General features: G+C 36.6%; 1 pseudogene across 1 annotated transcript; it reads right to left on the reverse strand.

Moving 5' to 3' along the window:
• Positions 1 to 1,263: 1,263 nt before the first annotated feature.
• LOC306670234 (14-3-3 protein zeta/delta-like) lies at positions 1,264 to 2,004 on the reverse strand (annotated as a pseudogene). The gene has a single exon. The product of its transcript is annotated as a 14-3-3 protein zeta/delta-like (transcript).
• Positions 2,005 to 24,693: the final 22,689 nt, after the last annotated feature.

Raw genomic sequence — 24,693 nt, forward strand, 5'->3', positions numbered from 1 at the left:
TTATTCCAGTCAATCTCACCCTTCCCCAGAACATTTTTTTTTGGTGGGGGGAGGGAGAAAAAGGAATATGGGATATGGTTGAGATGGGTAGTTAGTTATTAGTAGTATTTTCTTGTTATAAACTGCATTTAAACTTGGTAAAAGTCCATTAGCTGCCAAAAGGGAATTAAGGAATACATTTCTAAGAATGTACAATTTCCCTTAGAGAAGTTTCAAAACCAAAGACTAATTTACATGAAAAGCTGTAGAGAAAGTAGTTGAGAAGTTCATTCATAAAACTTTTATTTAACTTACACGAACTTAAGACATGGGTTCTTAACAATTATGCTTGGATTGTTCATGAAAAATTCATAAGACATTATAAAAAGCTAGCCATCATCTCAAGTTATTTTTGTTAACCATTTTTACAGCACATGCATGTGAGGCAAGTATCAAAAAAGAAATCACAAAAGCAAAAGCGCCTAAAAAAAAGTTAAATATGTGGGTTTTGTTTTGTTTACTGCTGTGCTTGATATATATAAGTCATGGATACCAAGCAATTCATTTCTACTGAATCTTTACTTTTACATTTATTCTTAGGTTGCCTAAAACATTTAAATACAAATAAAATGTATAGCAAAAATAATGAAAGCAAACACCAGGTAACTTTTCAAATAATGAAATATGAACTGTTTCTGCCCTTATTCAGAGTAAATTGGGTTACAACTTTGTCTAAAGCAGTACTTCTGCAGCTGTAGTGAAAGCTGTACACACTGAGATTGACTAATCCACAGAAATGCATGATTCACACATGTAGGATCCGTGGAATATCTGTTTCTTCTACAACCTTGTAAGTGCTCCAAGCCTTAAAGTACCCACAACAACTATACCTGTGACTGCAACCCATGATCCCTTTTATTCTCCACCAGGACACACCAATATGTAGACAATTTTCTTTGCTTAGACATTGAAGCAACCTTAACACTGGCCCTTGTGAAACCACAATGTATCTAAAGTACTATACCAAACATTTATAACCTGCTTAAAAATTCCACATCCCCATATTGGCAACCTCAAGATGAAAACAGAGAACTCCCTAAATGTTAACTGGTTCTACTTCCCTAATATTAAACATAAAAACCACATGGTAAATACAGAAATTCAAATAGAAATAAAATAACCTGTCATAAATCATAACAAAAAAACTATTTGTGGGACAGCATGGATGACAAGTGGTCTACTCTTTAAATTTTAGAATGAGGCAGACAAAAGTTGGAAGACTGGTTAATTCTCCCTTCCTTCTCCTGCTTCAGCTTCATCTCCTTTGGTATCTGATGTTCACAATGTCAAGCTGTCTCTCAGCATTGCATTATTAGCATGCTGGTTTTGTACGATTTTTCACTTAATCTACCAAGTTCAGCAATGGCTTAATCAAACACTGTCTTCACAAGAAAAAAGGCTTCCTCTGGGGAGTGCAGAATCTCATAATAGAACACAGAGAAGTCAAAGGACAGACCAAATCTGATAGGGTGTGTTGACTACATTTCCTATTTGCTGATTTCGAAAGCTTCTTGGTATGCTTGTTGTGACTGATCCACAGTCCCTTTCTTATCACCAGTAGCAACCTCAGTCAAGTAAAGTTAATAGTCTCCTTTCATTTTCAAGTAGACTTTGCTCTCTCCTTGTGAAGCGTTGTGAATCAAGAATTTTTCCAAAAGAAACAGTACATTATTGCAGACATCTCTTAGATCAGTCTCAATTTTCTTTCTGTATTCATGAGTCATCTGCTGATTTTTCTCAGTAGCTTCCCTCTTTTGCTCAATGCTTAACCCTCCAAGATGATCTGCTGGTTCCTACAACATTTTTATAAGTAACTGAGGAAGGATTCCTTTTCTCATTAGGCAATTCATTTCTTTGGTTAGTTATAGACTTCATGCAGGCTGCCATGTAATCATATCCCTCAACCTGTTTGAACAGTTTGACCTTAGGCACTACCTCATTCTTATCCATGACTAGATGTTCTGTGTCAAGAATGGGTCATGGCAGATGGTCGGGAGCTCAGCAGTCTCTGAGCTGTGTTGGCAGCAGTGAGGCTAAGACTCTGTCCCTTGATATCACTGCTCACTCAATGAATTTCTTTATAATTATAGCATTCACACCAAGAGATTTTTGAGTAACCAGCAACACCATAGTTTGGTTTTAAAATTTACTTTTTTCATTTGGAAGATTGGTTGGAAATAGACTATTTGGTCATAAAATTTAACACTTATTAATAGTTCCAAGAGTATAATTTCAGATATATAACTTAATAAAAAGATCATTCTTCACAATAATTGCTTGATCTCCTCATGGATAATCTATTTAGAAAGGCAGGAAGATTTGAAGTAACAATGTAATAGACTTAAAATACAAGAATTAGCCAAATATTTAATGTAAATATAAATGATGAATAGAAAAATAGAACATTTTAAAATTGTAGATTTCCAAAATATGTTGAGCAAGTAAGTTATGGAAGAGTAGAAGCAGACTGAGATAACATATAACATCAAATATGTTAGTCTTTATATAAACTGCTAAAATATACATTTTCACCATGTACTATATGTGAGATAAAACTGCAAGTATGAATTAAAGCAAAACTTTATGAACTTTACCTATATAACTTTTTGATCTTAAAAAAGAAGAGAAAATGCAAATTTATATTATATTACATAGGATGAGTCTGTTTTATTGAAATTTATAAAACACTATAAAAAGATACTGTGAATAGGATCTGTTTCATAGGTGTTACATCACTGCAGTTACACAGGCCTCTTGCTTAGTCAGCTGCACACTTGGGGTTTGATGTTCTGAGGTAGTCATCTTGAAAACCTTATTAATTTTATTTTTTAATTTGTAAGTGAAGTGTTCTGTAAGTGAAGTCCTATGGGACTTCTCAAACTAAATATTGTTCACACAATCTATCATAAAGTTACAATAAAAAATGTATACAATTTAAAAAGTATCTAAAACAATGATTATAATTCTATAAATATAAGATTAAAAACACTTCATCTATTCACTTTTACGGGGTGAAGACAGCCTGCAGCACTGTCAGTTATCTAATGCATAAAGATGTATTCCAATAAGGCACTTGGGTTTAGAGGCTCATTCTCGTATTGTTATAGTTTCTCCCAAGTGAGACCTATCACTGAAATGTTTATGTCACAAAATACTCTCTAAAATACAGTAACTGGAACTTCCTTATATGTGAAATGACAGTGTCATTTAAAATCTAAACAGTTTTTTTTTTTTTTTTTTTAGTTTATGGGTAATTTTATTGAAATAATAAGAATACTATTGTAGGAGAAAAGACCTCTCTATTAAAGAACTAGAGACAAAACCTATTTTATATTTATCTATATTCTACAAGGATCCCAAATTATATGTTCATATATTTATCTGTTTTGAAGAGTTTGTGACATTATGGGATTGTTGCATCATGTAGATCAACGTATAATTACATTGCTTACACATATATTAGGACATCAAGAGAATACACATGGAGCTAGAGACAAGGAGATTTGGATCCTACATATAACTCTGCTATTTACTGATAATATACCTTTGACGAAGTTTTTAATATCCCTGTTGCTTTTTAAAAATTATGGTTATGAATAGTGCTGCATACAAAGTATATATGAGGACTACATAAATAAAAGTATGTGTGTATATATACACACACACACATATTTGTGTGTATATAAGCATTATATACATGCATTATTTTAGTTTTTCCTAACTGAATATTACCTTCCTGTGATAGAGTAATTCAAATAATGACAATTCCCTTCCTGTATTCACAGCCCTCCTCTCCAGAAATGCAGCCTATTTCCCTATCTTCTGAATCCAAGTTGACATTGTAAGTTGTTTTGGTCCTTAGAAGATTATAAAAGTCACAATGTACTGGTTCCAAGTCTGGACTGTAAGATGTCTTCCTTCTCTGTTCATTCTTTCTTGCCTCTTTTCCTTTATTTCAAGAATATGGCTAAGCTGTCATGTTGGATGGTGAGACTTGTGGAATAGAAGTAATTTGGATCTGGTGACACAGCCAGTTCTCTGGGCAATTAAAAAAAATCCACTCATTATCAAACTAAATGTCAAGAAGACAGACTCGGAGCTAATCAAGAGAAACACAAATGAGTAAAGACTTACTTAAAATCATAAGAACTACCCATCTGAAATTTAGAATCATTAATAACAATATATGTGTATTTGTTTCATTGCAGTGAGATTTTGCAGTGTCCACATCATTATTTTGACAATATAAAACTGATATGCTACATACAAGAATAATAATTATTATTTTTAAATTATAATATCTAATTTATTTCTATATCATCTAGCATTATTATATATTTACATTGCTCTAGGAATTTGATTTTTCCATTGTAATGCATTATGTCACTTGATTTTTTTCAATAAATGTACAAAATTAGTAGATTGTATCAAGGAGTTCAAAGGACTTCGTCTGTCCAAGATAACTCACACAAGTTCTTGGACCCCATACATAAGAGATCCATGCTTCAAACTCAAATATATTTGTAGTTAAAGTTTATACCTTTAAAAATTTAATTCAAAAAACATCATGAGTGACCCCACAGAAGTAATAATGTAGGATCATTTACGATCCTTCTGAGTTCATGAATATAATAAACATAATTCTCATATAGTAGCACCTGTATTTTATGACTTAGAATCTAAACATAAGTAAAGACAAAGAGGAACAAAAAAGAGAGAAGAAAATAAGACATGCACTATGTATGAGGTTTTGTATTTATAAAATAAAAAGGTATACAATAAATGAAATATTAAAAAAGAAAGCTAAATGGATCTGGGTGAAAAGAAAGCTGGGTAAATTAAGAGGAAAGATAGGAGAATATGATAAGAAAATCAGTAAGAAGAATAAAGGGAATATGGATGTATTCTTCGATCTTAGCAATTAAGTCCTTCATAATATCCTTTAGACAAACTGCGAGTGTTGTTGCATGTCTGAACATCAAATAATGTTTCTTGAAACAACCAGACTATCTGCTATAGTGACAAGGCTTAAACAACAAAATTCAAGAAACTTAATATTGTACCAGTTCCAAGTTTCAGTGTCAAGTCTCCCCATGTTTAATTCTCACCCCCTCTTAGAATCCTACAAGCCTGGGCAAGCTACCCTACAGAAGGATGAGAACATGTGAAACTCAGGCAAACAATCTAAATTGAAGTTATTTCCTAAATCCTATCCTTAAATGATTTACCAGCTAACAGTAGATATACCAATGAATAAAACTTCAAGTAGAAAAATCACCCAACAAGGCCCAAAGTGGCCAACCTACAGCTCAATGAGTTAAAAAAAAAAAAAAGTAAATTTAAGATTTTATATTATCAATGAAGCAAAATACAACAATACACTAGTTATATAAAAGTGTGTAGTGTTAAATTGTGTGAAATATTAAAGATTGTGTGTTTTTTTTCATGACCTAATTAAACTCTGATAATGAGTAATGTGTATGAAAAAACACATAATTTGGATAATCATCAAATTTCATAACATATACATGGTTATCAAAAGAAATTATTAGAAAAATTGCCACAAAGACTTGTGTGTTTTAAATAATATGTGTCCCCTGAAGTTCAGCTTTTAAGGGGACCTCCACCTTGAGTGGGCCTGGTCAGTGACTTGCTTCTAACCAATAAATTATGAATGAGGAAGGGATGTCACCCCTTTGATTTTGGTCCAATTTTATAAAATGTTGTCCTTCTAGCTCTTGTGATTCGAATTCTCTACTTGTCTTTGAATAATTGAATCATACTGAAGGGCCCATGTGGCCAAAAGTGGATGTGTATTCTAGCTAATAGCTACCAAGAAAGCTTCTACAAGTTCTACACAGGTAAAGTAAACCCTGCCAAAATTCCAAGTGCACTTGGAGGCAGATTCTTCTCCAGTCACTAAATAAAAATGCAGTCATTGCTCAGAGTAAATTATAAGAAGAAAAAAATTAAGAGGTTAATTTTTAAACAGAAGACAGAAATTAATAAATTTGTAGATATTTATATCCTTAAATGATGAAATATGTTAAAATTAAAAGAAAAACTTCAGAGATACAATGTAGAGATAAGTCTTATTTAAGGAAAAAAATTGAGATGTGACTTTATAAGATCTTGCTTAATTTTCAGAAAGATATAAAGGTTAAAATAACCAGTCACATCAAGGGCCATTTCAAGAAATGAAGGGCGTTCCTCAAAGAGTTTCTCCATTAAACTCCTGAGCATCTAGAAACTTAAGGGCCTTGTCCTTCAGTCATCTCAACTAAAGGCCAAGTCATGAAGGACTTATCTCAAAAGATCTCTAAGTATCAATTTTTTCCTAATATAATTAAAAAAAAAAAAAAAAAAAAAAACACTGAAATCCATAGGAGATTCACAGAGCATTTGAGAAAATTGTTTCAGCTTGAAAATTATTTCCAACTTGAACTAAAAAGGACAAGGCAAGTACAGAATAAAAGGAGACTGCTATGCCCCCATGATGCTGGCTAAAAGCTATCCAATAAAATTATCCAGGTTTAAACACATTCTCCCTTCAATGAGAAGAGGAGGATATCTCAAAATGCAGAAACAATAGTTCAGAGACTGAAGTAAAGAGCCACAGAGAATCAGACCTAGACCTTGAAACAACCCCACCAACAAAAATATTTGCTCAGATAAATTTGAGAACATTTATGGACCATCGGCCACTTTATAAATTTCTCTTTGAATGCTATCATTTATAGTCTATCAGTGTTCAAGTAAAAGGAAATGTTGCACACCTCTCACTTTACTTTTATTGTTTCAGACTGAGAAAATCTAATATGCTAATGAGTTTCTTATAGCTTTAGTTGGAAGATATAAGGTGTAACATTATACATTCTATTATTTTAAAATAGAAGCTGTCTTTCACTGGGCATTCCAGAAGAATTTTTAAAGCATATTTATGGAGATTGAGAAATTCCATGTTGGGCTGTCTACAAGTTGAAGAACAGGGAGCCTGAGAGTGTGACCCAATCCAAATTCCAAAGTCTAAAAAATCAGGGAAGCTAATGGTGCAAATATGGTTCTAAGGATGAGAACCCAAGGGTTGCTCCACTGGTGCTAGTACTAGGAGTTATGACATCCAAGGCAAGGGGAAGAAGGGGTGCTTCAAGCCCAGAAGAGAGAGTGAATTCACCTTTCCTCTGACTCTTTGTTCTATGCCTACCTAACCGTATGATGCCTGCTCATATAGCTCATATTGGCTGAAGGTAGAACTACCTTACTTAGTCTACTGATTCAAATTCCAAATGGTAATACAACTAGTTAGTACTATCTGAGAAATATACATCATGACTATCAAGAGTAAATTACATAAATAATAAATTATTCAAAATATTGTGAATATTTAAATAATAAACTTAAAATCTCTAATTTTACATTAATTTGTTTTTGTTTAGCATTATGCTATTTAGAAGATAATATGACTGAAGTATGAAACTGTGATATTCCATAAATATGTACAATTATTATGTGACAATGAAAGATATAAATGTTTTAAAATAGCAGTAGTTTAGTATATATACTCAAGAGAACATCCTCTATAAGAACATCATGGGGTGAAGAAAATTTCAACTCATCCCTATATACACTACCAACTTTTGGAAAAGCTTTTTTATTAGAAGAAAATTATTTGTAACAAGATGTTATTTAAAATAGAATGATCTTAAGGTGATGAAGAAACAGGAGGAAACCAAATTCTCTTAATATATTAGATTAAAAATTATGAGTTGTATGAAATATATTTACGTCACTGTTAATTTATTATAAAATGCAAGGAGGTTTTGATAAGAAAATAAGTGAGAAAAATATTTTATTGTAAAATGTTAGGTAAAAGCAGCTATAGTTGTATCACCCATCTATATTCAAATATGCATTATTGTTTTCACTCCAGAAGAGTTGAGTGACAAGGAGACAGCATCCTCACTTACTTCTGTAAAAGTAAGGATTCGGGTTGTTGCAAGTCCAGACTGCAGTGTGACAATGGCCACAAGTCAGGAAGATTCTACAGCATTAGATATACCCACAGTGGAAGAAACAACAATGTGAAGTTTAGGGATGACCGTAACTGATTAATCATAGTTAGGATTCTGTGAATCCAGAAAGGGAAAAGCAAATCTGCTCAGAAAAATAATATGTCATTCAAAAAACAGCACTTGGCCTTCTCTGGGATCTTAGAACACCTAAGTATTTGAAATTGCCCATCTTAAGGTGGTTTTGTCAAAACATTAAGTCACAAAATCATAAATCCCATTATTAATGCATCATTAGAAGAAAATAATGTATTCAGGATCAGGCTCAAAGACCAGAAAACACCAAGCAATTTCTTTAAATAGGCAGCTAAATCCCCAGCAGAGTTGTAACAGTTTTTCTCTTTCATCTCACACAGGAAGTCATTAGGGATACTACATGACCAGTTAAAAGAAGAGTGAAAAGCTCAACCTGAGTTTAAAAATGAGTTGTATTGGAATGTGTTCACAAAATATGGATACAGACTACATTGAAAGTATATACAGAAGTAGCCTTTAAAGAGAATTACAGGGGAAAAAAATCTTATCAGTGAATAAGGATGTCAGTATTAAACCAGGCTATGCACTTTCTTTGAAAGTGGAAATAACCTGAAGTGAGTTATGTTTGAACTAATGAGAGCAGCAAATAGCCTGGTTAGCTAGTCATAATTTGGGAAGACAAAGATTTGATGATCAATGATATTATGGATCTGGGTGGGGGCATTTTGATAGGCATACGGGATATTCCATGTGTCAGTCAGCATTTCATTTGTGGTCAACCCTATTGATAAAAATAACTTAGAGAAAGAAAGATTTGTTTTGGTCATGGTTTCAAAAGAATTCAGTTCATGGTCAAAGGTAAAACCATCGTGGCTTGGGAAGGGAATGACTGAGGAAATCTGCTTAGCACACAGCAGTCAGGAAACAGCTGGAGAGAAAGGGGCCAGGGAGAAGATAAACCTTTCCAATTCACACCTAAAGTGACCTAGTTCCTCCAATTAGTCCCCACCTTCCAACAGGTCATTCAGATATCAACAGCTTAATCTACTGGTAAGGTCAGAACCCTCATAATGGAATCACTTCTCCAAAGCCACACTTCTGAGCACATGAGACTTTGGGGAACATTCTAGATCTAACCATAACATTCCACTTGTGGCCCCCAAATGCTCATATCCATCTCACAATGCGAAATGAATTTAGTCCATCTCCATTAGTCCCTATAGTCTTAGTAGTTTCAACATTACTCAGAAGTCCTAGTCCAAAGTCTCCTTTGAGGTTTGAGGCAAACTCATAGCTGTGATTGCCTGTGAAAATCAAATCAAGTTGCATATCTTCAATATACACTGTCACAGAGTAAATATTCCATTTCAAAAAGAGAGGAAAGGGACATAGGAGGGAAGAATGTGACCAAGAAGGATTGAAACCCAGATGGGCAAATATTAAGTCCTATAGATCTAAGTCTGGCACCCCAGGCATATGGTAATGATATGTGGGCCCCCAAAGGCTTGCACAGTCCCACCCCTATGACCTTGAGAGTTGCAACCCAGTGGCCTCTCTTAGGATGGCACGCTTTATGGCCTGCCACTTTCCTTGGCAGATGTTCCCCATTCCTAGCATCTCTTAATTTCTGATGTCTAAATTGCAGACTTGGCATGACTCTCACAGCTTGATACAGTGCTCACAAGGATTCCAACCATGCTACATATTACCTGGTTTCTCAGATTTTTGTTTCAAGTCTTGGTAGAAGTCTCCATGATCCCTAACTCTAGCTTCTTGTTGTCACTGTGTCCTACACAGCGAGGAATCAGTCAACCAAACAGAGGTGAGAACTGGCTGAGAAATTAAAGATCTGAAAAAAGAAATAAAAGACAAAAGACACAGAAAAATAGTCTCAAAAGCAGGGGCCTAGTGGGTGGATTAGACCTGGTGGGTCTGATCCCTAACAAAGGAAAAAGCCCATGAATCCTTTATTTAAAGGGAAGCACATCAAAGGGATTTATTGTCAAGAAGGGTTCTTTGAGGTAAACACAGTCAGCAAGAACAGACTAATTGGGGCTTATGTACTTGTGCAACATGTTTTTCTTGCTTAGAGAGCTGGTGCCTCAAGGCTGTTGAGCTCACCCATATTTCTTTCACTCTAGGGCAGCAGGCATCTGAATTCAATGTTATTGAACCTATAAATCCCATGTCAGGCATGGAATCTGCCTCACTAACAGTGACCACCTGCAAATGGGCATGCATTCAGCACCACTGTGCTGACAGAAACCCAAAAGGACAGTATAGATGTACAAGGCTATAGAGTTCAAAGCAATGATTCATTTACCACTGCAGACATCTTGTATTCATGCAGAACCAGCATCACGTGGATGATGATGGTCTGGCACCAGCCTGAGCAGAAGACGAGACCATGGCTTAGAGACCTCTAAGAGCCTAGACAACACAGCACACTGAGTAGAACCTTGGGGAAACACTTCCTAGGTATCCCTCTGCGAGCAGTGGAGTGCCCCATGGTTTCTTCTCAAGGGAGCTTACACTTAGCACCCTTGAGCCCACCATGTTGTGTTTTGCTAATTCTTGAGAGGCTCTCAAGACACCTTTCTTACTGTCTCTGTTCAAAGTATTAGCTTTCCTTTAGTGGCAGTAATCTCTTTAGGAATCATGTCTTCCTTAGCCTCAGTTTTACATGTGCTTCTTTCAAACTGCAAGTTTTTCAAATATTTTCTCTCCTCTTTCTACTCCTGATTCTCACAGTGACCCTGGCTAAATACCACCAGCAATACCATGCCACCACCTGAATGATGAGCTGTCTTGAAGTTTCCTCTACCATATTCATTAGTCCATCACCATTAAATTTTGCTTCACAGAAAGTCTCAGGTCTTAGCAAAATGTAGGCAAGTTTTTGCTAGGATTTAACATTTGTGGTCTATAGTCCAATTCCCAATTGAGTCTTCATTCCCATCTGAAATCTCATGAGCACAGTCTTTACTATCTTCTGGTAAAGAGGGCCATTCTGGTCCTCTGAACTCCCACTATCATCACCTTCATTAATGCCATAACATTCTTAGTATTCTCTTATCTGCATCTCCAAACATATCTTCTCTTGCAAACAATTCCAAAGACTTCTGAACTATTTTTTAAAGTATTATCAGAAAATTGACACCACTTCTCAGTATCAATTTCTTTATTAGTCAACTTTTCATCATTGTGGAAAAAATAAACGCATTTAGTCCAATTCCATTACTCCCTGTAGTCTTAACAGTTTCAACATTACTCAAAAGTCCAAGAACAAATTAGAGGAGAAAAAATTTATTTTGGCTCATGGTTTCAGAGGATTCAATCCATGATTTGATGGAGCTAAAGAAGAAACATCAAGGTGGAAAGGAATGGCAGAGGTAAGCTTCTTAGCATATGGAAACCAGGAAGCAGTGGGAGAGATGAAGGTCACAGTGAAGATAAACCATTCTAGGGCATACATGCAGTTACCTCCTTCCTTCAACACTGCTCTACCTCTCAGTAGACCATTCAGAAATCGGTGGATTAATTCACTAATGAGGTCAGAGCCCTCATGATATGAGTTACCAAAAGTCCCATCTCTGATCACTGAAGACTTTGGGGAATATTTCAGAACCAAAACAAAACAATATACATGTTGTTAACATCTTTGTGTCACATGTTTACACTTACCCTTACACATTCACCATAAAAGCGACACTGAAGAGATAACTAGATCAAATGTCTCCATCAGATTTGTTAGGAAGTTTTTTTTTTTTTTTTTTCTTTTGGGGGCTGCGATGGCGCCTGGCAGCCAGCCAGAAGTTGTTTTGATCACACCAGCACTATGCGTGCACAGGTGTTCCCGAGTTCTCCTGCTTGTGCCTGCTCATGATTGGGCAGCTGGCTCCTCGCCTGATCTCAATTGGCATGGCCCCGCCCTCCACCTCCTGGAGGGAATATAAGCGGGCAGTAGGTAGAAGGCAAAAAGCAGCAGCTAACAGAAAGAAGCAGAGAAGCCACTAGCAGAGAGGAAGAAGAAGGCAGTGGCGAAGGCAGATCGCAGGACGGAGAACTGAGAACACACCTCTAGATCACAGATAGGCAGATCACAGTATGTGGGACTCATCACTAAAGCACCTTAGGTAGACAGCACCTTTAGTTCACAGGATGTAGGACGCACCTCTAAGAAGCTGCAGACCTTTAAGAAAGTGTAGCAAGCCTGTCTTTCTCTAAAACTTCCTCTCAAAGCAAGTAAGCCTCATTTCCTCTATCCTCTATAAACAAGCAAGCAAGCAAGGAAGCAGCCCAGAAATAGAAGTAGCTCAGTTTCCAGTCCACCACTGATAAATACCTGTGCAATTGTTGCTGCGGGCGGCAACATTTTTCTGCCTCCTCACTACTGATATTATGTTTGTGCATAGTGTTTCATGCAAGCATAGTAGACCAATTTTTGTTTCCACTTTAGCTCTATGTTTTCAGAAGATTAACTGAAACATGTTTTGCTTTACTACCAGGAGTGATTCAGTCAATAATAATGTATTTGGTCTTGGGACTGGGGTATGTGGTTCAGTGGTAGAGCACTTGTCTAGCATGCATTAGGTCCTGGGCTTGATCCCCAGAACTGAGATTATATATATATATATATCATATATATATATGATTGGTTTTATGGAAGTTCCATTATATAGGTTTGGTGTCTGATTAGTCAGAGAGGAATAATTAGATTGACATACCCATTTAGAGGTTGGGTAGTGACACAATAGTTGTCTGTGTTCTAGAAAACCAGGAAAATCAGTAGCTCTTTGTTCAAGAAACTGGAACACTCAGGACAAGAAGGGCCGATCATATGGTCTCTGTTTAATACTGAAGATGTGTAAGTTCTCTGATGAGGTGCTGGTGAGATTCTGTACTCACAGGCTAAAGAATAGGGTGTCTGATATCTGTGGTTGATGGATAGAAGCAAAAACATGCACCATCTCAAGACCTGAACTTGCAGTTCTTTCACTTTCTTGCACTTTGTGTTCCATCTCGGAATTCAATGTGAGTCCATTTACAGAGTGGGTACTCTTGTCTCAGATTGCTAACCCACAAGCCAATCATTTCTGGAAACTCCTTCAGGGACATACCCAGAATTGTACTTTTCCAACTTTCTTAGGAATTTCTCAGTTCATTTAAGTTGAAAATCGATATTAACCATCATAGTATCATATAAAACAATGTGTAAAACAGACTCACTACAAAATGAAAGAGGTACAGAAGCAGATCAATGATCATGACACCACTGGTCCTATTATATATCATTCATTCCAAAGAAACTGTCCTAGAGCACTGAAGTGCCCTTGTGAATGTAAAGCTGAAGATCCAGCTTGAGACAATACTCCATGGGAAAGGTAGGCCATCCTCCAAGAAATACTATGCACATTGAATCATATGCATCTTTTTGTACTAAATAGGAATACATGGTTTTAGAAACCAAAAAGGAAAGCAGAAAAGACCTCCCTCACTATTATTTCCAAAGATTCACATTTAAATTCCTATGCCCAAACTCTAGGTTTTTCTGTGTCACACCCTGCATGATGTTTACTCAGAACTTGGGTTGATGAGGGGATTAGAAATAAGAAATAATGACAAAGACTCAATTAATAGATTAATAGTGGGGCTTGGTGGGTGAATCAGCCATGGTGGGGTCTGATCTCAAAGAGCAAGGGCCAGTATGGTTTATTTTATAGGCAAAAAAACATCAAAAGGATTTATCATGAGAAAAACTTCTTCAAGATAAGTGAAAAGCAATGTCGAACAGGAAAAGGCTAATTGGAGCTGATCTACTCGCACAATATCTTCTTTAGCTCTGGACAGCTGGCACCTCAAGGCTATTGAGCGTGCCTATGTCTTCCAGCCCAGGGCAGCAGGCATCTGAATTCACAGCTATCTAACCCATAAAATCCACACCAAGCATGAAATCTGCCCCATCAGTTGTGGCTACCTGCAAATGGGCATTAAGTTTCAGCAGTGTCACATGGAAAGATTCCCAGAAGGGGCAATCTTGCTGTCTAAGGCTATAGAGTTCAAAGCAGTGATTCATTTGCTGTCCCTGACATTGAAGTTTCCTAGAGAAGGTAAAACCTTTGCAGGCTAAGAAAGACTCCAATTTAACTGTAAGTTATGTAGGTTTTTCTGTCATTTGGATGGTCCACCTACGCCAGTCATAGCTTCCTGCCTATAATCACCATCCGCCTAATCCCTACCAGATTATTAATGCACTGATTGTGTTAAATCTCTCATAACTGAATCATTTCATCCCTAAACTTTCTTAAATCATCTCAAAGGAATTCTGGGGGGATGGGGAACTAATATCTAAACATAAAAGCCAGGAATTTAGCAAGGCAGGACTTCCAGGGCTTGGCTATATCTGGTTAATGTAGAACTGTTCTAATGACTATTCCTTACATTGTAGCTCTCTGTTAGATTGGTTGAGACTTCAAAACTTTTATTACGCTTTTGTTTGTACTGTGTTATTCCAAGATATAAACTTATACTAACTTGGAGGCACTTTATTAGAGCTCATTTATATTTATTTTAAGCCTTGGTTATCAACAACTGGCAGTGTTACTCCCCCAGGGACATCTGGCAACATCTGGAGACACGTTTAGATGTCATAACTTCAGGGTGTGAACAATGATGTTGACATCTGGTGGGTAGAGGCCAAGGAGATTGCTAAATGTCTTCTAATACACAGACTATGCCTCTTATAGTAGGAGTTATTTGGACCAAAATATCAATAATGCCAAATTTTAGAAATCCTGCCTTAAAGATATGATACTTTTTCATTTATCATCTATTAGTAATTTTAAAATGCTTTCTTGAAAAAAGAAAAATATTTTAATTAGTTACTGATATTATTCATTAATTCAATAAAATAAGCTACTCAGTCTATTTAAAACACATAATAAACTGCATCATCAAACAGCAAAAAATTAGAGAAGTGACAAAAATGGAAAAAATAATAGAATTCAAAATTCAAACAAATAAAATGCTTCCTGGCATTTTCCAAATATTATTTTTTGAATTTTGTATCAATGAAACATATTTTCATGATTCAGTTTTTAAAAGGACCTATCAATTTGTTCACTATCCTTGCTGTATTGTTACCTAATAAAAGTAAACTTTACCTACATTTTTGAAGAACTAAAAATTAAGAATTTTATTCAATAAATAAATAATGAAATTGAAATGGATTCTAATAAAGCATTCATCATACATGTGACTCAAGTTCATGCCAAATTTTTGAAATTTTAATTTCCAACACCTTTACTAATAATATTTAGCTGAATTAGAATCTTGCTGTTTGAAATATAATTTATTATAAACTGATGTTTAATATAGTACTACAGAAAAAGGTACTGTAAACATTAAATTCAGTGTATTTAAAGATCGTATCACCATAAAATGGTTTACTCTAATTTACACTATTTATTTGCTTTACTTCAAGAAAATAAAGCTAGGAATCAATAGATTTCTTCATCAATATTAACTTGTCTGGAGTAGTTCCTAATATTTTCAAGTACAATTGTTCTACCAGTAAACACAATGTAAAAATTAATATTCTTAAATTGTCACAAATTATATAACTATAAAAGATTTTTAGAAATATTGTTCTATACTAATCCTTAAAAATCTAGAAAGTAAGATATAAAATTCACTTCAGTTATCTGTCAGCATCATCAGCATTGTCTAAGTACATCGTCAAATAAATACAATAAATTGCAAGGTCAAATGAAGAACAAAAGAATGGGGAAATTAGGGAATTCTCGGTTATGCTGACACCGTAATTTAAAACCCTAGGATGATACCTGTACTATGCAGTTAGTTAAAATGATTTCTGATTTCATCAGTATTCAGACTAACTGTATTGTCATCTAGAAGAATCAGGAGTTGGAAGGTGACAGAAGTTGTGTATGCTTTCATATCATACTTTTAACTGTCTAGACAATCTCCTAGAATATTTTTCTGTGGTCATTTCTAATCTGAGACTTCATTGATGAAATGGAACACTGAAAAACTTACAAATAATGCACTTTAAGTTTTTTCTAAATTCAGTAATTCAATTAGCAAGAAGTGAGAGACATTGATTTTGCAGCCACAATTTACATTAAAAGCAGGGCAGCTTTCAGCAATAGAGACAATGAATTACTAAAGTCACCAACTGATTATTCAAATAATGTGAAGTAGCATAGAGTGGGATAATTAGTAATTATGTCTTAAAATAACACTTTTCTAGATTCACACTGAATATAGTAACATTGTAGTAAAACTGAAAACTCTATTTTAAAAATATTAAATGTGCAATATTTTATAGTTTTAAATAATTTATGAGATTCATTTAGAAGAAAACCAAATTACTTATGTCATATACTATTTTGCACAAGGATAGGTAAAGTAAGTTATTATATTGTTCTGTATATTTTCTCAGAAATATTTCAGACTGAATACACCTCTTATCTAATTAGGCTACAGTGCTAGATCATATATCACAATATTCAAGAATAATTATAAAACAAACATGTCTGAAGTAATGATGAAAGCATCATGAGTATAAGCATGGTACTTAACATAATTTGAATGGAAGATTTACCCTGTTTCATAGCTCATTTTTTTAATGTTCGTTTTTGAAGTATTTATAAATGTAGCTTGTAGCAGTACTCTAATTAACATCATTCACTTAATCATTCTAAAATCTCATGTTTTCTTGCATAAATACAAAAAAAGAATTTTCTTATACAAATACCTCATCAGTAAAACAAATTCTTTCTCTTACGCTGCACAAAACTGAACTCAAAATGGATCAAGGATGTAGGCATTAGACCAGAGACCCTGCACTTATGAGAAAATAAAGTAGGCCTGATTCTCCAACATGTCGGCTTAGGAACCAATTTTCTCAACAAGACTCCTAAAGCACAAGAAGTAAAATCAATAATCAATAAATGGGATGGTATCAAACTAAAAGTTTCTTCACATCAAAGAAAACAATCAATTATGTGAACACAGATTCTACAGAATGGAGGAAATCTTCACCAGTACCTCAGATAAGGCATTAATTTCCAGGACATACAAAGAACTCAAAAAATTTAACACCAGAAAAATAACTCAATCAATAAATAGGCAAAGGAGCTGAACAGATACTCTACAGAAAAAGAAATAACGAATGGTCAAAAAATATACAAAAAATATTCAACATCTCTAGAAATTAGATAAATGTGAATTCAAATTACACTGAGATTCCATCTCACTCCACACAGGATGGCAATTATCAAGAATACAAGTAACAATAAATGTTGGAGAGGATGTGGCAAGATAGGTACTCTCAGACATCATTGGTGGGACTGCATATTGGTGCAGCCACTGTGGAAAGCTGTATGGAGATTCCTTAGAAAACTTGAAATGAGGCCACCATTTGACCCAGTAACCCACCTCCTCAGTCTATATCCAAAATACTTAAAAACAGTATACTACAGTGACACAGCCACATCAATGTTTATAGCAGGTCAACTCACAATAGCCTGGCTATGGAAACAACCTAGGTGTCCTTCAGTGGATAAATGAATAAAGAAAATGTGGTATATATACACAATGTAGTATTATTCAGCTGTAAAGAAAAATGAAATAATGGCATTTGCCTATAGATGGAACGAACTGGAGAATATCACAGCAAGTGAATTAAGCCAATACCCCAAAACCAAAGGCTGAGAGCTTCCCTCTGATTTGTGGATACTAATCCCAAACAATGAAGGTTGGAGAGGGAAATAATAGAAATCCATATGATTAGACAAAGGGAAATGCAGGGAGAAGACTGGAAAAGACAGTAAAATTAATTGGACATAATTTCCTAGCCTTGTATTTGAATACACAACCAGGGTAACTTCCCACCATGTACAATCACAAGAGTGGAATTTTAAATAGAAGTTATACTCTATGTATGTATAATTTGCCAATATTCATTCTACTGTCAGGTATAACTAAAAAGAACAAATAAAAAAGAAAATATACTTGATCTCTATATTCCTTTTTTGAAAAATGTATCTGATATCTGTGATGCATTACACTTCCAACAGGAAAACTTAACATTGTCTTTCAAATACAGAGTCTTTGTGTCACTAGAAGACATGGCAATTTGGATACCCAAGCTATATAACCACTGATAATAATCCATATTCTTCCATGCTTGTTATGTTTTAGATATGGAATACACCCAAAAGTGTCTCACAAAAACTCAATATGCAAAATTCTCAAAGAACTTCTATATAACATGGCTTTAACTTTTCTCCGATTTTTTATTGTCCTTTTCTATCTGTTGACACATATACATTTTTTTCAACATATACGAACTGATTAAGTTCATTGTGTCAACATCTGTGGTACTGCCTTGTCAGTGAGGAAAACAGACCTATTCTTGTGCAGATGAAAGTTTAGTAGGGAGAAGATCAATAATTTAAAAACACACAAGAAAAACTATTCATCTTGTATTTAAGATGCTAAAAAGTAATAAGTACAATAAAAAAGGAGAACAGGATAGAAAGGGATAGAGGACTGTTATCTTTAAATCCATTAGAAAGTAAAATATTTAAATCATGGTAAATCTGAGTACATAGTCAATACCACAGTTGAGAAATTGTCTAACAGAATCTTGTGCAAAAAGTTTGTAAAATACCCCTCTACCCATGAGTGCCTTTCAGTTAACTTTTTTTTTTCACTTTTTAAAACTTTTATTTCTAATTAACATTAGAAATAATATGTATTTTTAGAAATAATATGCATTAGTCTTACATATTAATGAAGGTCAATGTGATATTTCAATACATAAAAACAGCAAGCACTGATTGAATCCAGTCTTCCTTTATGCAACTCTCCCTTCCCACCACCCAGTCTTTGGTCCTGACTACAGGCAGGATAACATACAAAATAAAAAATTAAACTTCCACATATGAGAGAAAACAGGTGATACTAGAGTTTGTGAAATGCCACGGCTGCAGTTTGGCTTCTAATGGCCTTTATTCCTCATCAAGAATGAAGAGCTGTAAGGGAGGAACAGCCAGCATACAGCTCTGCAACACTCTCAACCTCTTGTACCTTGGAAAGACTGTGAAATGCTTTTAACACAGGCAAAGGGGATATTTCACTTTTCAGCCATAAGTGAGAAAATCTATTTCTTTTTGGAAAACTACTCCTATAATACCTTAGACCTGGTTCTTATACGATGTGACTTTCAAGAAAATCATCTTGTTTTTATCAAGGAGAAATTTTACACAACTGATGCGCCTCTCCACCTGCAGACTCTAATACTCATGATTGCTTGACCACCAGTTGAAAATAACTGATAACAACCATAACAACATCTAAAAGTCTAATGTGAAGGCTATTTACAGGTCATTTTACCAGGGTTAAATTTTCAGTTTTAACATCTTCCTCAGTGGCACAACCTTTCTGTTGCCTAAAGTCAATAACTCTTATTTTTTTTTTTTATTGTAAACAAATGGGATACATATTGTTTCTCTATTTGTACATGGAGTCAAGGCATACCATTTGTGTAATCGTAAATTTACATAGGGTAATGTTGTTTGACTCATTCTGTTATTTTCTCCCTTCCCCCACCCCTCCCACCCCTCTTTTCCCTCTATACAGTCCTTCCTTAATGACTCTTATTATGAGGAAAACTAGAAGGCACTACGAGAGAGATCAATTAATATTACCTTTACTTGCTTTTATCCTGTATCATTTTAATGTTCTATTTATGATATGCAGAATGTATCAGAACATACAAAAAAAAAAACCATAAAAATTCAAAACTAGAATGGTAGTAAAAATAGTGTCTATGTACCTTCTCACCCTGACACAAACACAGGTTTTTTTTAATTTTTTTTGTTTTGTTTTTTACCTTGGTGTGTTTACCAATCTTTTTCTTTTTCTTCCTTTTTTTTTTTTAACCAAACTATAGTTCTGACACATATAAATTATGTCAAAAATTATCAGTTTTGCTTCATTTTGAGCCATGTAAAATAGTGCCATTTTGTGTGGGCTATTCTTAAAATTTGTCTGATCACTTATATATTCAGATTGGATTTTGTGGCAGGGGAAACCCGGGGCCCAGGGTTATGCCACGTGCATTTAAAGATGGTGACTGGCAGAGAGCAAAAGGCGTCCTGATTATGCCTGGAGAGAGGCAGGAAGCATTTACAATTGGCTGTATGATAATCAGTTCAGCCACCTAGCATGTGGACAGATATACTTTACATGTATGCTTGAGCGAGTGATCACTTGACCTTTAACAGGATTGGATGACATATCTGGGTTACAATTGCTTATACATGAGACTGCTTATATATTGAGGGTGTGTTATCTGAATAACGGGAAGCTGCTTCATGAACTTCTGAAGAGTATATGTCTTTTGTCTCACTGGTCGGCCGAAAAGAGCAAGAAGCGGCACAAGCCGCTTGAAGCAACCCAGGCTAAGAAGCGGCGGTTTTCCGTAGTATATGTAGTTGAAGTTTATTTTAACAACTGTATCATATCCTAATATTAAATATTTCATGATCCATTTGTTATTTATTGTTAAAATGGAAAATATTTGAGATATTCCTTTGTTGTTTTTCTATGAACAGTTCTAAAATGAATGTTCTTTCACAGATTTCTTGCTGCACTAAATGTGAGTTTCCCCCTAATGTACTTAGGAATAGAATACTCCTCATAGAAAGACAAGATGTTCAGTTTTAAATATTATGTCAAATTATTTCCAAAATAATTTGTGCCAGTTTTTTAAAACCACCATCATGTGTAAGTGTTGTCATTATTGTATGTTTTCTCTCCTACTTGGACAATTTGATAAGAATGATTAAAACTAGACAAAGAACATGTGTACAGACAGCAGAATACTATTTGGTCTTAAAAGAAGGAAATTGGAGGGTTTCAAGATGGCGGCCTAGAGGGTGGCTGCATTTCATGTTGCTCCAGGACTCAGGATTCAAAAGAGGAGATATTGAGACGCTTGGGACCAACTCAAAGCAGCCGGGGTGACTCTCACCCCCTGGGGGGGCATCCCGGATGGGACGGGGGTCCCGGAACGCAGGAAACTTTGTGAAGTAGAACTGCCGGCGAGACGCCCATCCCCCCGCTGGAGCAGTGAACTCGGACAGCTGGGAGCGCTGTAAAGGAGGCCGCTCGGCACAGCGCTGGGACTCGGAGCAGCCACTGGGGCTCCGGCGGCTGCCCAGGGGAAGAGTGGCGAGGAGAACTGTGTGGACTCAGGACACCGGGGCCCTGCCCTGAGGAGGAGGAGAGGAACGTGGCCACTTGGATTCGGAGAGACTGCACCAGAGCTACAGGCGGTTGCCAGAGGAGAAGCTGCGCGGCGAGCTGTTTGGAATCAGAACGACGCTTCTGAACACCGGGGCCTGCCCGAGGACTAGGAGGAGGAAGAGGAGCGCGGCCGCTTGGATTCGGGTGACTACACCAGAGCTACAGGCGGTTGCCAGAGAAGGGGCTGCGTGGCGAGCTGTTTGGACTCTGACCACTTCTGAACCCCGGGGCCTGCCTGGAGGAGTAGGAGAAGGAGGAGGAGGAGCACGGCGGGTCCTTTGGACTCGCAGTGACTGCATTAGCGCTCCAGGCGGCTGCTCAGAGGAGAAGGCGAGTGGTGAGTTGTTTGGTCTTAAAGTGACAGCTCCTGAACACAGGGGGGGCTGCCTGGAGGAGAAGCGTGGTGGGTTCCTTGGTCTTGAGTGGCCGCACCTGAGCTCCGGGCGGTGCCCAGAGGACCCGTGCAGTGGGTCACGTGGATTCAGAGCCACTCAGAGGGACTGCTCCTGAACACCCGGGGGGTTATCTGGAGAAGGAGGAGGAAAGGGGAGGGTCACTTCGACTCGGAGTGATGATTGCCCCGGGCTACGGGTGGTTGGTGGGAGGAGGAGGCACGAAATGAGTTTCTTGGACTCCTAGTGACCGCACCGCATACTGGGCGGCTGTCTGGAGGAAGAGGCCTGTGGCGGGTCTCTGGGACTCAGAGCGATTGTTCGGGGCCACAGGTGGCTGCTCAGAGGAGGGGCCACGCAGCCAGGTGATTAGGTGCAGAGCAGGGTCCCAGGATCTAGGAGGCTTTCTGGGTGGAAGAGCCGCAGAGAGACAGGCTTAGGGCGGAGCCAAGGTTCCAGGCCTGTGGGCAAATTCTCTGAGGAGGGTCAGCCTAAGGAGATTCATCTGCGAAGGGTGAGGCTCCCAGGCCCAGGAGGTAGGGCGGGCCCCTGGGAACTTTGCAGAGGAAGGCAGCCCAGCCCAGGCAGTAGCTGTAAATTGAGGGGAACCTCTAGGAGGAAACTGACCAGCGAGACCTCCCCACTGGGTGAGTCTTCCCTGCCTGTGAGGTTTCCCCACAAGGACGGTAAAACCAGAGACACAGGCCCAAACAGGCCTTGCCTCAGCCCACAGCCTAGGTCCCCTTTGGATGACCATTGGTCAACAGCTGGAGGCACCTCTGCCCACTAGCAGGGAATATACCCCACCTGAAGGCCACCACTCCTAGAGAGGCAGCTTCCTTGTGGAGCATCGCATTATCAACCTCCTCCAAGACTACAGCCTACTGAAGGCTAAGAGGGGATATATATAGAAATGTTCAGGGACATTGTAAATCAACAGAGGAAATCTGCAATATCTCAGCGGTCCACTGATACCTGAACAATATGAGAAAACAAGGAAAGAAATGATGCAAACAAATCTAGATGTTACATCAATAAAACCCAATGACAGCATGGCAGAAGAAATGACAGAAAAGGAGTTCAGAATGTACATAATTAAAATGATCAGAGAAGCAAACGATGAGATAAAAGAGCAAATGCAAGCATTGAATGATCGCACCAATCGACAGTTAAAAGAGCAAATACAGGAAGCAAAAGATCATTTCAATAAAGAGTTAGAGATATTGAAAAAAAACCAAACAGAAATCCTTGACATGAAGGAAACAATAAACCAAATTAAGAACTCCATAGAAAGCATATCCAATAGGATAGAACACCTGGAAGACAGAACCTCAGACATTGAAGACAAAATATTTAACCTTGAAAACAAAGTTGAACAAACAGAGAAGATGGTAAGAAATCATGAACAGAATCTACAAGAACTATGGGATATCATGAAAAGGCCAAATTTAAGAATTATTGGGATTGAGGAAGGTCTAGAGAAACAAGCCAAAGGAATGAACGACCTATTCAATGAAATAATATCAGAAAATTTCCCAAATCTGAAGAATGAAATGGAAAATCAAGTTCAAGAGGCTTATAGGACTCCAAATACACAAAATTACAACAGACCCACACCAAGGCACATTATAATGAAAATACCTAACATACAAAATAAAGACAGAATTTTAAAGGCTGTGAGAGAAAATAACCAAATTACATTCAGGGGGAAACCAGTACGCATATCAGCAGATTTTTTAATCCAGACCCTAAAAGCTAGAAGGTCCTGGAACAACATTTTCAAGCCCTGAAAGAAAATGGATGCCAACCAAGAATCTTATACCCAGCAAAACTTACCTTCAAATTTGACGATGAAATAAAATCCTTCCATGATAAACAAAAGCTAAAAGAATTTACAAAAAGAAAGCCAGCATTACAGAACATTCTCAACAAAATATTCCATGAGGAAGAGATGAAAACAAAGAAGCAAATCAGCAAAGGGAGGAATTATCTAAAGGAATTGTCAAATAAAGGAGGAAACAAGTTGCGGTCAACAAATAAATAAACAAAAATTTTAAAAATGAACCAAATGACCGGGAAACCAAATCATTTCTCTATAATAACCCTGAATGTTAATGGCCTGAATTCATCAATCAAAAGACATAGACTGGCAGACTGGATTAAAAAGAAAGACCCAACAATATGTTGCCTGCAAGAGATTCACCTCATAGAAAAAGATACCCATAGATTAAAGGTGAAAGGATGGGGAAAAACATACCATGCACATGGACTCAGCAAAAAAGCTGGAGTATCCATCCTCATTTCCGATAATGTGGACTTCAAGCCAAAGTTAGTCAGAAGGGATAAAGAAGGTCATTTCATACTGCTTAAGGGAAGCATAAATCAGCAAGATATAACAATCATAAACATCTATGCCCCAAACAGTGACTCATCTATGTATGTCAAACAAATCCTTCTCAATTTCAGAAACCAAATAGACCACAACACAATAATACTAGGTGATTTTAACACGCCGCTCTCACCACTGGACAGATCTTCCAGACAAAAAATTGAAAAAGAAACCATAGATCTCAATAACACAATCAATAATTTAGACTTAACGGACATTTATAGAATATTCCATCCAACCAAGAGTGAATACACTTTCTTCTCAGCAGCACATGGATCCTTCTCTAAAATAGACCATATATTATGCCACAAAGGTAATGTTAGCAAATACAAGAAGATAGAGACACTACCATGTATTCTATCAGATCATAATGGATTGAAGTTAGAAATAAATGAAAGAGTAAAACACAGAAACTATTCCAACATCTGGAGATTAAACAATATGCTATTATATGATGAATGGATAACAGAAGATATTAGGAAGGAAA

This window comes from Sciurus vulgaris (genome assembly GCF_902686455.1).
Source record: "Sciurus vulgaris genome assembly, chromosome: 9".
Taxonomy (NCBI): Eukaryota; Metazoa; Chordata; class Mammalia; order Rodentia; family Sciuridae; genus Sciurus; species Sciurus vulgaris.